The following is a 16,698-nucleotide window of genomic DNA, read 5'->3' on the forward strand; positions in this document are numbered from 1 at the left end:
TACTTCTATAACCAGTTAGTCAACATGGCTATTAACAGTACTTCATTAACCAGTTAGTCAAGATGGCTATTAACAGTACTTCTATTAACCAGTTAGTCAAGATGGCTATTAACAGTACTTCTATTAACCAGTTAGTCAAGATGGCTATTAACAGTACTGTCTATTAACCAGTTAGTCAAGATGGCTATTAACAGTACTTCCATTAACCAGTTAGTCAAGATGGCTATTAACAGTACTTCTATTAACCAGTTAGTCAAGATGGCTATTAACAGTACTTCTATTAACCAGTTAGTCAAGATGGCTATTAACAGTACGTCTATTAACCAGTTAGTCAAGATGGCTATTAACAGTACTTCTATTAACCAGTTAGTCAAGATGGCTATTAACAGTACTTCTATTAACCAGTTAGTCAAGATGGCTATTAACAGTACTTCTATTAACCAGTTAGTCAAGATGGCTATTAACAGTACTTCTATTAACCAGTTAGTCAAGATGGCTATTAACAGTACTTCTATTAACCAGTTAGTCAAGATGGCTATTAACAGTACTTCTATTAACCAGTTAGTCAAGATGGCTATTAACAGTATGTCTATTAACCAGTTAGTCAAGATGGCTATTAACAGTACTTCTATTAACCAGTTAGTCAACATGGCTATTAACAGTACTTCTATTAACCAGTTAGTCAAGATGGCTATTAACAGTACGTCTATTAACCAGTTAGTCAAGATGGCTATTAACAGTACTTCTATTAACCAGTTAGTCAAGATGGCTATTAACAGTACTTCCATTAACCAGTTAGTCAAGATGGCTATTAACAGTACTTCTATTAACCAGTTAGTCAACATGGCTATTAACAGTACTTCTATTAACCAGTTAGTCAAGATGGCTATTAACAGTATGTCTATTAACCAGTTAGTCAAGATGGCTATTAACAGTACTTCTATTAACCAGTTAGTCAACATGGCTATTAACAGTACTTCTATTAACCAGTTAGTCAAGATGGCTATTAACAGTACTTCTATTAACCAGTTAGTCAAGATGGCTATTAACAGTACTTCTATTAACCAGTTAGTCAAGATGGCTATTAACAGTACTTCTATTAACCAGTTAGTCAACATGGCTATTAACAGTACTTCTATTAACCAGTTAGTCAAGATGGCTATTAACAGTACTTCTATTAACCAGTTAGTCAAGATGGCTATTAACAGTACTTCTATTAACCAGTTAGTCAAGATGGCTATTAACAGTACTTCCATTAACCAGTTAGTCAAGATGGCTATTAACAGTACTTCTATTAACCAGTTAGTCAAGATGGCTATTAACAGTACTTCTATTAACCAGTTAGTCAAGATGGCTATTAACAGTATGTCTATTAACCAGTTAGTCAAGATGGCTATTAACAGTACTTCTATTAACCAGTTAGTCAAGATGGCTATTAACAGTACTTCTATTAACCAGTTAGTCAAGATGGCTATTAACAGTACTTCCATTAACCAGTTAGTCAAGATGGCTATTAACAGTACTTCTATTAACCAGTTAGTCAAGATGGCTATTAACAGTACTTCTATTAACCAGTTAGTCAAGATGGCTATTAACAGTATGTCTATTAACCAGTTAGTCAAGATGGCTATTAACAGTACTTCTATTAACCAGTTAGTCAACATGGCTATTAACAGTACTTCCATTAACCAGTTAGTCAAGATGGCTATTAACAGTACTTCTATTAACCAGTTAGTCAAGATGGCTATTAACAGTACTTCTATTAACCAGTTAGTCAAGATGGCTATTAACAGTATGTCTATTAACCAGTTAGTCAACATGGCTATTAACAGTACTTCTATTAACCAGTTAGTCAAGATGGCTATTAACAGTACTTCCATTAACCAGTTAGTCAAGATGGCTATTAACAGTACTTCTATTAACCAGTTAGTCAAGATGGCTATTAACAGTACTTCTATTAACCAGTTAGTCAAGATGGCTATTAACAGTACGTCTATTAACCAGTTAGTCAAGATGGCTATTAACAGTACTTCTATTAACCAGTTAGTCAAGATGGCTATTAACAGTACTTCTATTAACCAGTTAGTCAAGATGGCTATTAACAGTACTTATATTAACCAGTTAGTCAACATGGCTATTAACAGTACTTCTATTAACCAGTTAGTCAAGATGGCTATTAACAGTACTTCTATTAACCAGTTAGTCAACATGGCTATTAACAGTACTTCTATTAACCAGTTAGTCAAGATGGCTATTAACAGTATGTCTATTAACCAGTTAGTCAAGATGGCTATTAACAGTACTTCTATTAACCAGTTAGTCAACATGGCTATTAACAGTACTTCTATTAACCAGTTAGTCAAGATGGCTATTAACAGTACTTCTATTAACCAGTTAGTCAAGATGGCTATTAACAGTACGTCTATTAACCAGTTAGTCAAGATGGCTATTAACAGTACTTCTATTAACCAGTTAGTCAAGATGGCTATTAACAGTACTTCCATTAACCAGTTAGTCAAGATGGCTATTAACAGTACTTCTATTAACCAGTTAGTCAACATGGCTATTAACAGTACTTCTATTAACCAGTTAGTCAAGATGGCTATTAACAGTATGTCTATTAACCAGTTAGTCAAGATGGCTATTAACAGTACTTCTATTAACCAGTTAGTCAACATGGCTATTAACAGTACTTCTATTAACCAGTTAGTCAAGATGGCTATTAACAGTACTTCTATTAACCAGTTAGTCAAGATGGCTATTAACAGTACTTCTATTAACCAGTTAGTCAAGATGGCTATTAACAGTACTTCTATTAACCAGTTAGTCAAGATGGCTATTAACAGTATGTCTATTAACCAGTTAGTCAAGATGGCTATTAACAGTACTTCTATTAACCAGTTAGTCAACATGGCTATTAACAGTACTTCTATTAACCAGTTAGTCAACATGGCTATTAACAGTACTTCTATTAACCAGTTAGTCAAGATGGCTATTAACAGTACTTCTATTAACCAGTTAGTCAAGATGGCTATTAACAGTACTTCCATTAACCAGTTAGTCAAGATGGCTATTAACAGTACTTCTATTAACCAGTTAGTCAAGATGGCTATTAACAGTACTTCTATTAACCAGTTAGTCAAGATGGCTATTAACAGTATGTCTATTAACCAGTTAGTCAAGATGGCTATTAACAGTACTTCTATTAACCAGTTAGTCAAGATGGCTATTAACAGTACTTCTATTAACCAGTTAGTCAAGATGGCTATTAACAGTACTTCCATTAACCAGTTAGTCAAGATGGCTATTAACAGTACTTCTATTAACCAGTTAGTCAAGATGGCTATTAACAGTACTTCTATTAACCAGTTAGTCAAGATGGCTATTAACAGTATGTCTATTAACCAGTTAGTCAAGATGGCTATTAACAGTACTTCTATTAACCAGTTAGTCAAGATGGCTATTAACAGTACTTCTATTAACCAGTTAGTCAAGATGGGTATTAACAGTACGTCTATTAACCAGTTAGTCAAGATGGCTATTAACAGTACTTCTATTAACCAGTTAGTCAACATGGCTATTAACAGTACTTCTATTAACCAGTTAGTCAAGATGGCTATTAACAGTACTTCTATTAACCAGTTAGTCAAGATGGCTATTAACAGTACTTCTATTAACCAGTTAGTCAAGATGGCTATTAACAGTACTTCTATTAACCAGTTAGTCAAGATGGCTATTAACAGTACTTCTATTAATCAGTTAGTCAAGATGGCTATTAACAGTACGTCTATTAACCAGTTAGTCAAGATGGCTATTAACAGTACTTCTATTAACCAGTTAGTCAAGATGACTATTAAAAGTACTTCTATTAACCAGTTAGTCAAGATGGCTATTAACAGTACTTCTATTAACCAGTTAGTCAAGATGGCTATTAACAGTACTTCTATTAACCAGTTAGTCAAGATGGCTATTAACAGTACTTCTATTAACCAGTTAGTCAACATGGCTATTAACAGTACTTCTATTAACCAGTTAGTCAAGATGGCTATTAACAGTACTTCCATTAACCAGTTAGTCAAGATGGCTATTAACAGTACGTCTATTAACCAGTTAGTCAAGATGGCTATTAACAGTACTTCTATTAACCAGTTAGTCAAGATGGCTATTAACAGTACTTCTATTAACCAGTTAGTCAAGATGGCTATTAACAGTACTTCTATTAACCAGTTAGTCAAGATGGCTATTAACAGTACTTCTATTAACCAGTTAGTCAAGATGGCTATTAACAGTACTTCCATTAACCAGTTAGTCAAGATGGCTATTAACAGTACTTCCATTAACCAGTTAGTCAAGATGGCTATTAACAGTACTTCTATTAACCAGTTAGTCAACATGGCTATTAACAGTACTTCTATTAACCAGTTAGTCAAGATGGCTATTAACAGTACTTCTATTAACCAGTTAGTCAAGATGGCTATTAACAGTACGTCTATTAACCAGTTAGTCAAGATGGCTATTAACAGTACTTCTATTAACCAGTTAGTCAAGATGGCTATTAACAGTACTTCCATTAACCAGTTAGTCAAGATGGCTATTAACAGTATGTCTATTAACCAGTTAGTCAAGATGGCTATTAACAGTACTTCTATTAACCAGTTAGTCAAGATGGCTATTAACAGTACTTCTATTAACCAGTTAGTCAAGATGGCTATTAACAGTACTTCTATTAACCAGTTAGTCAAGATGGCTATTAACAGTACTTCTATTAACCAGTTAGTCAAGATGGCTATTAACAGTACTTCCATTAACCAGTTAGTCAAGATGGCTATTAACAGTACTTCCATTAACCAGTTAGTCAAGATGGCTATTAACAGTACGTCTATTAACCAGTTAGTCAAGATGGCTATTAACAGTACTTCTATTAACCAGTTAGTCAAGATGGCTATTAACAGTACTTCTATTAACCAGTTAGTCAAGATGGCTATTAACAGTACTTCTATTAACCAGCTAGTCAAGATGGCTATTAACAGTACTTCTATTAACCAGTTAGTCAAGATGGCTATTAACAGTACTTCTATTAACCAGTTAGTCAACATGGCTATTAACAGTACTTCTATTAACCAGTTAGTCAAGATGGCTATTAACAGTACTTCCATTAACCAGTTAGTCAAGATGGCTATTAACAGTACGTCTATTAACCAGTTAGTAAAGATGGCTATAAACAGTACTTCTATTAACCAGTTAGTCAAGATGGCTATTAACAGTACTTCTATTAACCAGTTAGTCAAGATGGCTATTAACAGTACTTCTATTAACCAGTTAGTCAAGATGGCTATTAACAGTACTTCTATTAACCAGTTAGTCAAGATGGCTATTAACAGTACTTCTATTAACCAGTTAGTCAAGATGGCTATTAACAGTACTTCCATTAACCAGTTAGTCAAGATGGCTATTAACAGTACTTCCATTAACCAGTTAGTCAAGATGGCTATTAACAGTACGTCTATTAACCAGTTAGTCCAGATGGCTATTAACAGTACTTCTATTAACCAGTTAGTCAAGATGGCTATTAACAGTACTTCTATTAACCAGTTAGTCAAGATGGCTATTAACAGTACTTCCATTAACCAGTTATTCAAGATGGCTTTTAACAGTACTTCTATTAACCAGTTAGTCAAGATGGCTATTAACAGTACTTCTATTAACCAGTTAGTCAAGATGGCTATTAACAGTACTTCTATTAACCAGTTAGTCAAGATGGCTATTAACAGTACTTCTATTAACCAGTTAGTCAACATGGCTATTAACAGTACTTCCATTAACCAGTTAGTCAAGATGGCTATTAACAGTACGTCTATTAACCAGTTAGTCAAGATGGCTATTAACAGTACTTCTATTAACCAGTTAGTCAAGATGGCTATTAACAGTACTTCTATTAACCAGTTAGTCAAGATGGCTATTAACAGTAATTCTATTAACCAGCTAGTCAAGATGGCTATTAACAGTACTTCTATTAACCAGTTAGTCAAGATGGCTATTAACAGTACTTCTATTAACCAGTTAGTCAAGATGGCTATTAACAGTACTTCTATTAACCAGTTAGTCAACATGGCTATTAACAGTACTTCTATTAACCAGTTAGTCAAGATGGCTATTAACAGTACTTCCATTAACCAGTTAGTCAAGATGGCTATTAACAGTACGTCTATTAACCAGTTAGTAAAGATGGCTATAAACAGTACTTCTATTAACCAGTTAGTCAAGATGGCTATTAACAGTACTTCTATTAACCAGTTAGTCAAGATGGCTATTAACAGTACTTCTATTAACCAGTTAGTCAAGATGGCTATTAACAGTACTTCTATTAACCAGTTAGTCAAGATGGCTATTAACAGTACTTCTATTAACCAGTTAGTCAAGATGGCTATTAACAGTACTTCCATTAACCAGTTAGTCAAGATGGCTATTAACAGTACTTCCATTAACCAGTTAGTCAAGATGGCTATTAACAGTACGTCTATTAACCAGTTAGTCCAGATGGCTATTAACAGTACTTCTATTAACCAGTTAGTCAAGATGGCTATTAACAGTACTTCTATTAACCAGTTAGTCAAGATGGCTATTAACAGTACTTCCATTAACCAGTTATTCAAGATGGCTTTTAACAGTACTTCTATTAACCAGTTAGTCAAGATGGCTATTAACAGTACTTCTATTAACCAGTTAGTCAAGATGGCTATTAACAGTACTTCTATTAACCAGTTAGTCAAGATGGCTATTAACAGTACTTCTATTAACCAGTTAGTTAACTATATTAATAATGGATGATGTCAATCAGCATGACCATCTTGAAATGATTGATCCAGCTTATTTGATTGGCTCCTGTGTGTGTACTTAATGTTGTGGCCTGAGAAGAGTGGGACCAAAGAGATGACGACAACACAACAACGCTCCATCCTGCCGCCTCCCACAATGCACCTCTGCAGACACTCACAACTCAAGCACACGCACACACCCACTTACTTACTTTCAAAGTCCAGGAAAAAATGAGGACAGTTCTCCAAGTCCTTGCCAAGGACCTTGATGAGGTTCCCCATGGCTGGCGACCTGGGAGCACAAAATGCAGACAAGAATGACACGGCTGATGTAAAACATGCTGCCTATTTCATCCTCAGACATTTCCATGGCCACAGTAACCTGATCACAGTCTGCCTGCTGCACCTAATGCTGCGTACATGTTTGCTCGTGTGGCCTCAGAAGCTGCCACTACATTAGGTACACCAACTCCTCATGTGGCCTCAGAAGCTGCCACTACATTAGGTACACCAACTCCTCGTGTGGCCTCAGAAGCTGCCACTACATTAGGTACACCAACTCCTCATGTGGCCTCAGAAGCTGCCACTACATTAGGTACACCAACTCCTCGTGTGGCCTCAGAAGCTGCCACTACATTAGGTACACCAACTCCTCATGTGGCCTCAGAAGCTGCCACTACATTAGGTACACCAACTCCTCGTGTGGCCTCAGAAGCTGCCACTACATTAGGTACACCAACTCGGGACATTTGGCCATCCATTTGCCTTCTTGAAGCGTTACATGGATTCAATGATTTAACATGTCAATAAACTTCTCAATCAATCCATTAATCAATGATTTCATTGATACACAACAAGCAACTCAAACATTCTGAATATGATTTCACCAAATGAAAAAACAAAACAATTTGTCCAACACAACATATATAAATAAATAAGGGTAATAGAACTAAGCCAATAAGATTCCACATTGCCGTTAGCAACAACACAAAAACACAATGACATTTTTCCATGACAGTAATAAAGTCATGCAATTTGTGTCTCTGCTCCTTGGAAAGGCAACATTCAATTGTACAACATAAAGAACTGCAGTGCATTTTTCCCCACAAAGAAATCCTAACAGTGAACTTTGTTACTTTTGCCTCCAGATGAACCAAGAAGGTAAACATCAACTACACATGCTGTTGTCAACTTCTTGCGCCCTAAGGTCTTTTCTTTCTCGCGCTTCCTCGTCAGTCCTGTGGCTTGCTGAGGTCGCCGCTAATAACACCCGGTCTCGGCCGAGCAGCACAAGCAGATTTGTACTACTTCATGTTAGTGAATTGTAGGCCGACTTATCACGTGTTACTGTGTTGAAGTTTGTCTTCTCCTTAAATTCCTGCACAACACGTTTTGCAAAGTACGAGTGAAATGTCGTCTTCTGACATGCTAAAGAAAGCCCACATTGGTGACATGATGCGTTTCTCTGCACACACGCAGTACCACAACATCACAAATAAGCCACCATACCATAGGGCTGCTTTTCTTAACCCAATTGACCTTGGGCCCAACTTTTTCACTACAGAGGGACCCTCAAACTGAATTACTCTTGATTTGAATGGTATTCAATAATGATATGCAAGTATGTCTTAATCACTAATATTATTTAACACATAAACCTTAGGCTTAGGTCAGGCTGATTAGAAAAATAAATACTAACTAAATACACTGCAAAAGAAAGAACTCTTTAATAACTGTCGAAAAATAATTGAACTTAAAATGATGCTGTGCTAAAATTAAACAAAATGTACAAATGTGTTTTAACGAAACTATCAATAGAATTAAAGTGCAAATAAAAATACATCTTCAGCACTTCAGTCATCATTTCTGCACTAAACAAACTTCTTCTGTTTGTTTGAGATTGTCATTACTGCCACAAGAGGTGGGAAAGTGTATTGCGGCCCATACGGACCACAGCTGAGAAAAATATGTTTTTTTGCCGGCCCTATGGCTCAGAAACAGTGGCGTAGGAGACGGGAGGGGCTGAGGCCCAGACCACAACAGAGAGACCGAGGACAAACACAGAGAGGATACACCTTTATTATTATCTGCTCACTTGAATTGAAAAGAATGAGCTATTATTGGTCGATAATATGGTGCATCCCTAACCAGAAGTCTGCGATATTACCATTGCAGACATAAGTTATGTCTCATAATGGGCAGAAGACATAAGTTATGTCTCATAATGGGCAGAAGACATAAGTTATGTCTCATAATGGAGTGCAGTTCCTTAAGAAAATAGGAAGTCAACCTTATTTCATTTGCTTAATAAACAAAAGTTTAGTGTAAACCCACTGAGGAAATGAAAGTGTCTGCTTCCTTAAAAGGAGCAGGGCACAAACGTTGCTCTTTTTGCAATAACACCATTTTTACAGAGCAGGTGTGACGCTTGCTTCAAGTGACGGCCATCATTTGGCGCGTTGCCAAGATGCGGAAAGTCAACGTGCAGGTGAAAAGGTATTTGACGGCTCAAATAAATGAAAGACGAGTGTCGCTAGGAAGGCCACCAAAACCTAGGGAAGGCTGTGCAAAACGAAACTAAACTGATCAGGGTATAGTCAAAATGGAATGCTGGAGAACAGCAAAAACTGACGAGTGAAAAGGAGAAGCGTCCACAACGTGTCAACATACATGAAGAAATGCTTTGACAAAGGCTCAAGTCAAATAGTTGTATTTACAAAATGAAAAGAGCTGGGAGGAGAAGAGGCTCAGAGTGAAGCAGGAACACAAACAAAACAGGAAGAAGGAGCAAAATAAGAGCGCTAAAGCGGAACTAAGAAAGTAAACACAGGAAAACAATACGAGGCTCAGATCATGACACTCAGCAGACGAGTTGAGACTGAACCAGCAGCGCCATGTCGTGCTTGATGGCAACTTTACCTGTCATGTAACACTTTACCTGTCATGTAACACTTTACCTGTCATGTAACACTTTACCTGTCATGTAACACTTTACCTGTCATGTAACACTTTACCTGTCATTCACCATCCTCATGTAACACAGGCTTTTCTTTTTTCATGCATTCTAAGTTGTAAAATAGGGCAAGCAGGAGGTGGCTAACAATGCAGCTAATGGGAGTAGACTATGGTCTCAATCAACAAATACAACTATTTTGCAAAGTTGCTTCAAACTACAAACCCCGTTTCCATATGAGTTGGGAAATGGTGTTAGATGTAAATATAAACGGAATACAATGATTTGCAAATCCTTTTCAAGCCATATTCAGTTGAATATGCTACAAAGACAACATATTTCATGTTCAAACTCATAAACTTTATTTTTTGCAAATAATAATTAAGTTAGAATGTCATGGCTGCAACACGTGCCAAAGTAGTTGTGAAAGGGCATGTTCACCACTGTGTTACATGGCCTTTCCTTTGAACAACACTCAGTTTTGGTTTGGGAAGTGAGGAGACACATTTTGGAAGTGGAATTCTTTCCCATTCTTGCTTGATGTACAGCTTAAGTTGTTCAACAGTCCGGGGGTCTCCCTTCTGCTATTTTAGGTGCCACACATTTTCAATGTCTGGACTACAGGCAGGCCAGTCTAGTACCCACACTCTTTTACTATGAAGCCATGATGATGTAACACCTGGCTTGGCATTGTCTTGCTGAAATAAGCAGGGGCGTCCATGGTAACGTTGCTTGGATGGCAACATATGTTGCTCCAAAAGCTGTATGTACCTTTCAGCATTAATGGTGCCTTCACAGATGTGTAAGTTACCCATGTCTTGGCCACTAATACACCCCCATACCATCACACATGCTGACTTTTACACTTTCACCCTAGAACAATCCGGATGGTTCTTTTCCTCTTTGGTCCGGAGGACACGACGTCCACAGTTTCCAAAAACAATTTGAAATGTGGACTCGTCAGACCACAGAACACTTTTCCACTTTGTATCAGTCCATCTTAGATGAGCTCGGCGTTTCTGGGTGTTGTTGATAAACGGTTTTGGCCTTGCATAGGAGAGTTTTAACTTGCACTTACAGATGTAGCGACCAACTGTAGTTACTGACAGTGGCTTTCTGAAGTGTTCCATGTGGTGATATCCTTTACACACTGATGTGGCTTGTTGATGCAGTACAGCCTGAGGGATGGAAGGTCACGGGCTTAGCTGCTTACCTGCAGTGATTTCTCCACATTCTCTGAACCCTTTGATGATATTACGGAGCGTAGATGGTGAAATCCCTCAATTCCTTGCAATAGCTGCTTGAGAAAGGTTGTTCTTAAACTGTTCAACAATTTGCTCAGGCATTTGTTGACAAAGTGGTGACCCTCGCCCCATCCTTGTTTGTGAATGACTGAGCATTTCATGGAATCTACTTTTATACCCAATCATGGCACCCACCTGTTCCCAATTAGCCTATGTTGTCTCTGTAGCATATTCAACTGAATATGGCTTGAAAAGGATTTGCAAATTGTTTATATTTACATGTAACACCATTTCCCAACTCACATGGAAACGGGGTTGTAAGTTCCACAGGACCTGCACGTGTAACCGAGGTTGTGTCATGTTGTTGGGATGACAAAAGGAGGACATTTGAAAGCAGTACAGTGAAGATGTTTCCAAGATGGCGCCCTCCTGCTGTGACCCAGCACGCAGTGCAGGAAGGATGAGGGAGGCTGAAGTGGAGTCCAGTGAAAAAGGAGCTGGTGGACACGTCATTAGGTACAGTGTGAAAGGTCCTAAAGAAAGATGCCTGTGCTCGTGTACCTAATGTTGTGGCCAGTGACTAGCGCAGCGTAGCCAGAGCAGCCCTCGGCTTACGGTTGCCAGGTAACCGTTGGCCTGGTGATGTGGTCTCCTCCAGGCTGGTAAAAGTCCCCAGTCAAATGATACGCAGCTGATATGATAGCGGCCATCTTTAACATCCTCGTTCTTCTCACTGTCCTTTCAGGCCACTACAGTGCATCACTTCTCTTCTTTAGTACACTGCATCACTTCTCTTCTTTAGTACACTGCATCACTTCTCTTCTTTAGTACACTGCATCACTTCTCTTCTTTAGTACAGTGCATCACTTCTCTTCTTTAGTACAGCGCATCACTTCTCTTCTTTAGTACACTGCATCACTTCTCTTCTTTAGTACAGTGCATCACTTCTCTTCTTTAGTACAGTGCATCACTTCTCTTCTTTAGTACACTGCATCACTTCTCTTCTTTAGTACAGTGCATCACTTCTCTTCTTTAGTACAGTGCATCACTTCTCTTCTTTAGTACAGTGCATCACTTCTCTTCTTTAGTACACTGCATCACTTCTCTTCTTTAGTACACTGCATCACTTCTCTTCTTTAGTACACTGCATCACTTCTCTTCTTTAGTACAGTGCATCACTTCTCTTCTTTAGTACACTGCATCACTTCTCTTCTTTAGTACACTGCATCACTTCTCTTCTTTAGTACACTGCATCACTTCTCTTCTTTAGTGCACTGCATCACTTCTCTTCTTTAGTACACTGCATCACTTCTCTTCTTTAGTGCAGTGCATCACTTCTCTTCTTTAGTACAGTGCATCACTTCTCTTCTTTAGTACAGTGCATCACTTCTCTTCTTTAGTACACTGCATCACTTCTCTTCTTTGGTACACTGCATCACTTCTCTTCTTTAGTACAGTGCATCACTTCTCTTCTTTAGTACACTGCATCACTTCTCTTCTTTAGTACAGTGCATCACTTCTCTTCTTTAGTACACTGCATCACTTCTCTTCTTTAGTACAGTGCATCACTTCTCTTCTTTAGTACAGTGCATGACTTCTCTTCTTTAGTACAGTGCATCACTTCTCTTCTTTAGTACACTGCATCACTTCTCTTCTTTAGTACACTGCATCACTTCTCTTCTTTAGTACAGTGCATCACTTCTCTTCTTTAGTACACGGAATCACTTCTCTTCTTTAGTACAGTGCATCACTTCTCTTCTTTAGTACACTGCATCACTTCTCTTCTTTAGTACACTGCATCACTTCTCTTCTTTAGTACAGTGAATCACTTCTCTTCTTTAGTACACTGCATCACTTCTCTTCTTTATTACAGTGCATCACTTCTCTTCTTTAGTACAGTGCATCACTTCTCTTCTTTAGTACAGTGCATCACTTCTCTTCTTTAGTACACTGCATCACTTCTCTTCTTTAGTGCAGTGCATCACTTCTCTTCTTTAGTACAGTGCATCACTTCTCTTCTTTAGTACAGTGCATCACTTCTCTTCTTTAGTACACTGCATCACTTCTCTTCTTTAGTACAGTGCATCACTTCTCTTCTTTAGTACACTGCATCACTTCTCTTCTTTAGTACACTGCATCACTTCTCTTCTTTAGTACAGTGCATCACTTCTCTTCTTTAGTACACTGCATCACTTCTCTTCTTTAGTACAGTGCATCACTTCTCTTCTTTAGTACAGTGCATCACTTCTCTTCTTTAGTACAGTGCATCACTTCTCTTCTTTAGTACACTGCATCACTTATCTTCTTTACTGCAGTGCATCACTTCTCTTCTTTAGTACACTGCATCACTTATCTTCTTTAGTACAGTGCATCACTTCTCTTCTTTAGTACAGTGCATCACTTCTCTTCTTTAGTACAGTGCATCACTTCTCTTCTTTAGTACACTGCATCACTTCTCTTCTTTAGTACAGTGCATCACTTCTCTTCTTTAGTACAGTGCATCACTTCTCTTCTTTAGTACACTGCATCACTTCTCTTCTTTAGTACAGTGCATCAATTCTCTTCTTTAGTACAGTGCATCACTTCTCTTCTTTAGTACAGTGCATGACTTCTCTTCTTTAGTACAGTGCATCACTTCTCTTCTTTAGTACAGTGCATCACTTCTCTTCTTTAGTACACTGCATCACTTCTCTTCTTTAGTACAGTGCATCACTTCTCTTCTTTAGTACAGTGCATCACTTCTCTTCTTTAGTACACGGAATCACTTCTCTTCTTTAGTACAGTGCATCACTTCTCTTCTTTAGTACAGTGCATCACTTCTCTTCTTTAGTACACTGCATCACTTCTCTTCTTTAGTACACTGCATCACTTCTCTTCTTTAGTACAGTGCATCACTTCTCTTCTTTAGTACACTGCATCACTTCTCTTCTTTAGTACAGTGCATCACTTCTCTTCTTTAGTACAGTGCATCACTTCTCTTCTTTAGTTCAGTGCATCACTTCTCTTCTTTAGTACACTGCATCACTTCTCTTCTTTAGTACACTGCATCACTTCTCTTCTTTAGTACACTGCATCACTTCTCTTCTTTAGTACAGTGCATCACTTCTCTTCTTTAGTTCAGTGCATCACTTCTCTTCTTTAGTACACTGCATCACTTCTCTTCTTTAGTACACTGCATAACTTCTCTTCTTTAGTACACTGCATCACTTCTCTTCTTTAGTACAGTGCATCACCTCTCTTCTTTAGTACAGTGCATCACTTCTCTTCTTTAGTACACTGCATCACTTCTCTTCTTTAGTACAGTGCATCACTTCTCTTCTTTAGTACAGTGCATCACTTCTCTTCTTTAGTACACTGCATCACTTCTCTTCTTTAGTACAGTGCATCACTTCTCTTCTTTAGTACAGTGCATCACTTCTCTTCTGTAGTACACTGCATCACTTCTCTTCTTTAGTACAGTGCATCACTTCTCTTCTTTAGTACAGTGCATCACTTCTCTTCTTTAGTACAGTGCATCACTTCTCTTCTTTAGTACAGTGCATCACTTCTCTTCTTTAGTACAGTGCATCACTTCTCTTCTTTAGTACAGTGCATCACTTCTCTTCTTTAGTACAGTGCATCACTTCTTTTCTTTAGTACAGTGCATCACTTCTCTTCTTTAGTACAGTGCATCACTTCTCTTCTTTAGTACAGTGCATCACTTTTCTTCTTTAGTACAGTGCATCACTTCTCTTCTTTAGTACACTGCATCACTTATCTTCTTTAGTACAGTGCATCACTTCTCTTCTTTAGTACACTGCATCACTTCTCTTCTTTAGTACAGTGCATCACTTCTCTTCTTTAGTACAGTGCATCACTTCTCTTCTTTAGTACACTGCATCACTTCTCTTCTTTAGTACACTGCATCACTTCTCTTCTTTAGTACAGTGCATCACTTCTCTTCTTTAGTACAGTGCATCACTTCTCTTCTTTAGTACACTGCATCACTTCTCTTCTTTAGTACAGTGCATCAATTCTCTTCTTTAGTACAGTGCATCACTTCTCTTCTTTAGTACAGTGCATGACTTCTCTTCTTTAGTACAGTGCATCACTTATCTTCTTTAGTACAGTGCATCACTTCTCTTCTTTAGTACACTGCATCACTTCTCTTCTTTAGTACAGTGCATCACTTCTCTTCTTTAGTACAGTGCATCACTTCTCTTCTTTAGTACACTGCATCACTTCTCTTCTTTAGTACAGTGCATCACTTCTCTTCTTTAGTACAGTGCATCACTTCTCTTCTTTAGTACACTGCATCACTTCTCTTCTTTAGTACACTGCATCACTTCTCTTCTTTAGTACAGTGCATCACTTCTCTTCTTTAGTACAGTGCATCACTTCTCTTTTTTAGTACAGTGCATCACTTCTCTTCTTTAGTACAGTGCATCACTTCTCTTCTTTAGTACACTGCATCACTTCTCTTCTTTAGTACACTGCATCACTTCTCTTCTTTAGTACAGTGCATCACTTCTCTTCTTTAGTACACTGCATCACTTCTCTTCTTTAGTACAGTGCATCACTTCTCTTCTTTAGTACACGGAATCACTTCTCTTCTTTAGTACAGTGCATCACTTCTCTTCTTTAGTACAGTGCATCACTTCTCTTCTTTAGTACACTGCATCACTTCTCTTCTTTAGTACACTGCATCACTTCTCTTCTTTAGTACACTGCATCACTTCTCTTCTTTAGTACAGTGCATCACTTCTCTTCTTGAGTACAGTGCATCACCTCTCTTCTTTAGTACAGTGCATCACTTCTCTTCTTTAGTACACTGCATCACTTCTCTTCTTGAGTACAGTGCATCACTTCTCTTCTTTAGTACAGTGCATCACTTCTCTTCTTTAGTACACTGCATCACTTCTCTTCTTTAGTACACTGCATCACTTCTCTTCTTTAGTACAGTGCATCACTTCTCTTCTTTAGTACAGTGCATCACTTCTCTTCTTTAGTACACTGCATCACTTCTCTTCTTTAGTACAGTGCATCACTTCTCTTCTTTAGTACACTGCATCACTTCTCTTCTTTAGTACAGTGCATCACTTCTCTTCTTTAGTACAGTGCATCACTTCTCTTCTTTAGTACAGTGCATCACTTCTCTTCTTTAGTACACTGCATCACTTCTCTTCTTTAGTACAGTGCATCACTTCTCTTCTTTAGTACACTGCATCACTTCTCTTCTTTAGTACAGTGCATCACTTCTCTTCTTTAGTACAGTGCATCACTTCTCTTCTTTAGTACAGTGCATCACTTCTCTTCTTTAGTACAGTGCATCACTTCTCTTCTTTAGTACACTGCATCACTTCTGACCTCAAAGTGTCTGCAGGGTTCCCCCACCACTGCAATCTATCTCTGACATCATCCTCTCATTTGCATATTTACCCTGTCATATGTTTAGTGTCAGGTTCAAACACCCAACTATCTATTACACAAGACAAGAAGCAAGGAATCAGGCAGAGACAGAGTTCCATTTTGCTCATGGGGAGAAAGGTTTGGTGCTGCACACTCAGTTACAGTCTCCCACCACGCTCTAAGGTACAGCCCCCGGGCTCCTCTATTTCCTCAGGAGTTCCCTAGTTAGCATCAGTGAGGCCGCCTCTAAAGGGAGTGGCCACACATATCATGCGACGCACAATATGTGATTATTCAC

General features: G+C 38.1%; 1 long non-coding RNA gene across 1 annotated transcript in view; it reads right to left on the minus strand.

Moving 5' to 3' along the window:
- Positions 1-7,027: 7,027 nt before the first annotated feature.
- LOC133645459 (uncharacterized) overlaps positions 7,028-16,698 on the minus strand; it is a 39,570-nt gene continuing 29,899 nt past the window's right edge. The window contains exon 3 of the long non-coding RNA XR_009825121.1: positions 7,028-7,107. This is a non-coding gene — a long non-coding RNA (uncharacterized LOC133645459). The remainder of the gene's footprint in view (positions 7,108-16,698) is intronic.

This window comes from Entelurus aequoreus, unplaced genomic scaffold (genome assembly GCF_033978785.1).
Source record: "Entelurus aequoreus isolate RoL-2023_Sb unplaced genomic scaffold, RoL_Eaeq_v1.1 HiC_scaffold_112, whole genome shotgun sequence".
Classification (NCBI taxonomy): Eukaryota; Metazoa; Chordata; class Actinopteri; order Syngnathiformes; family Syngnathidae; genus Entelurus; species Entelurus aequoreus.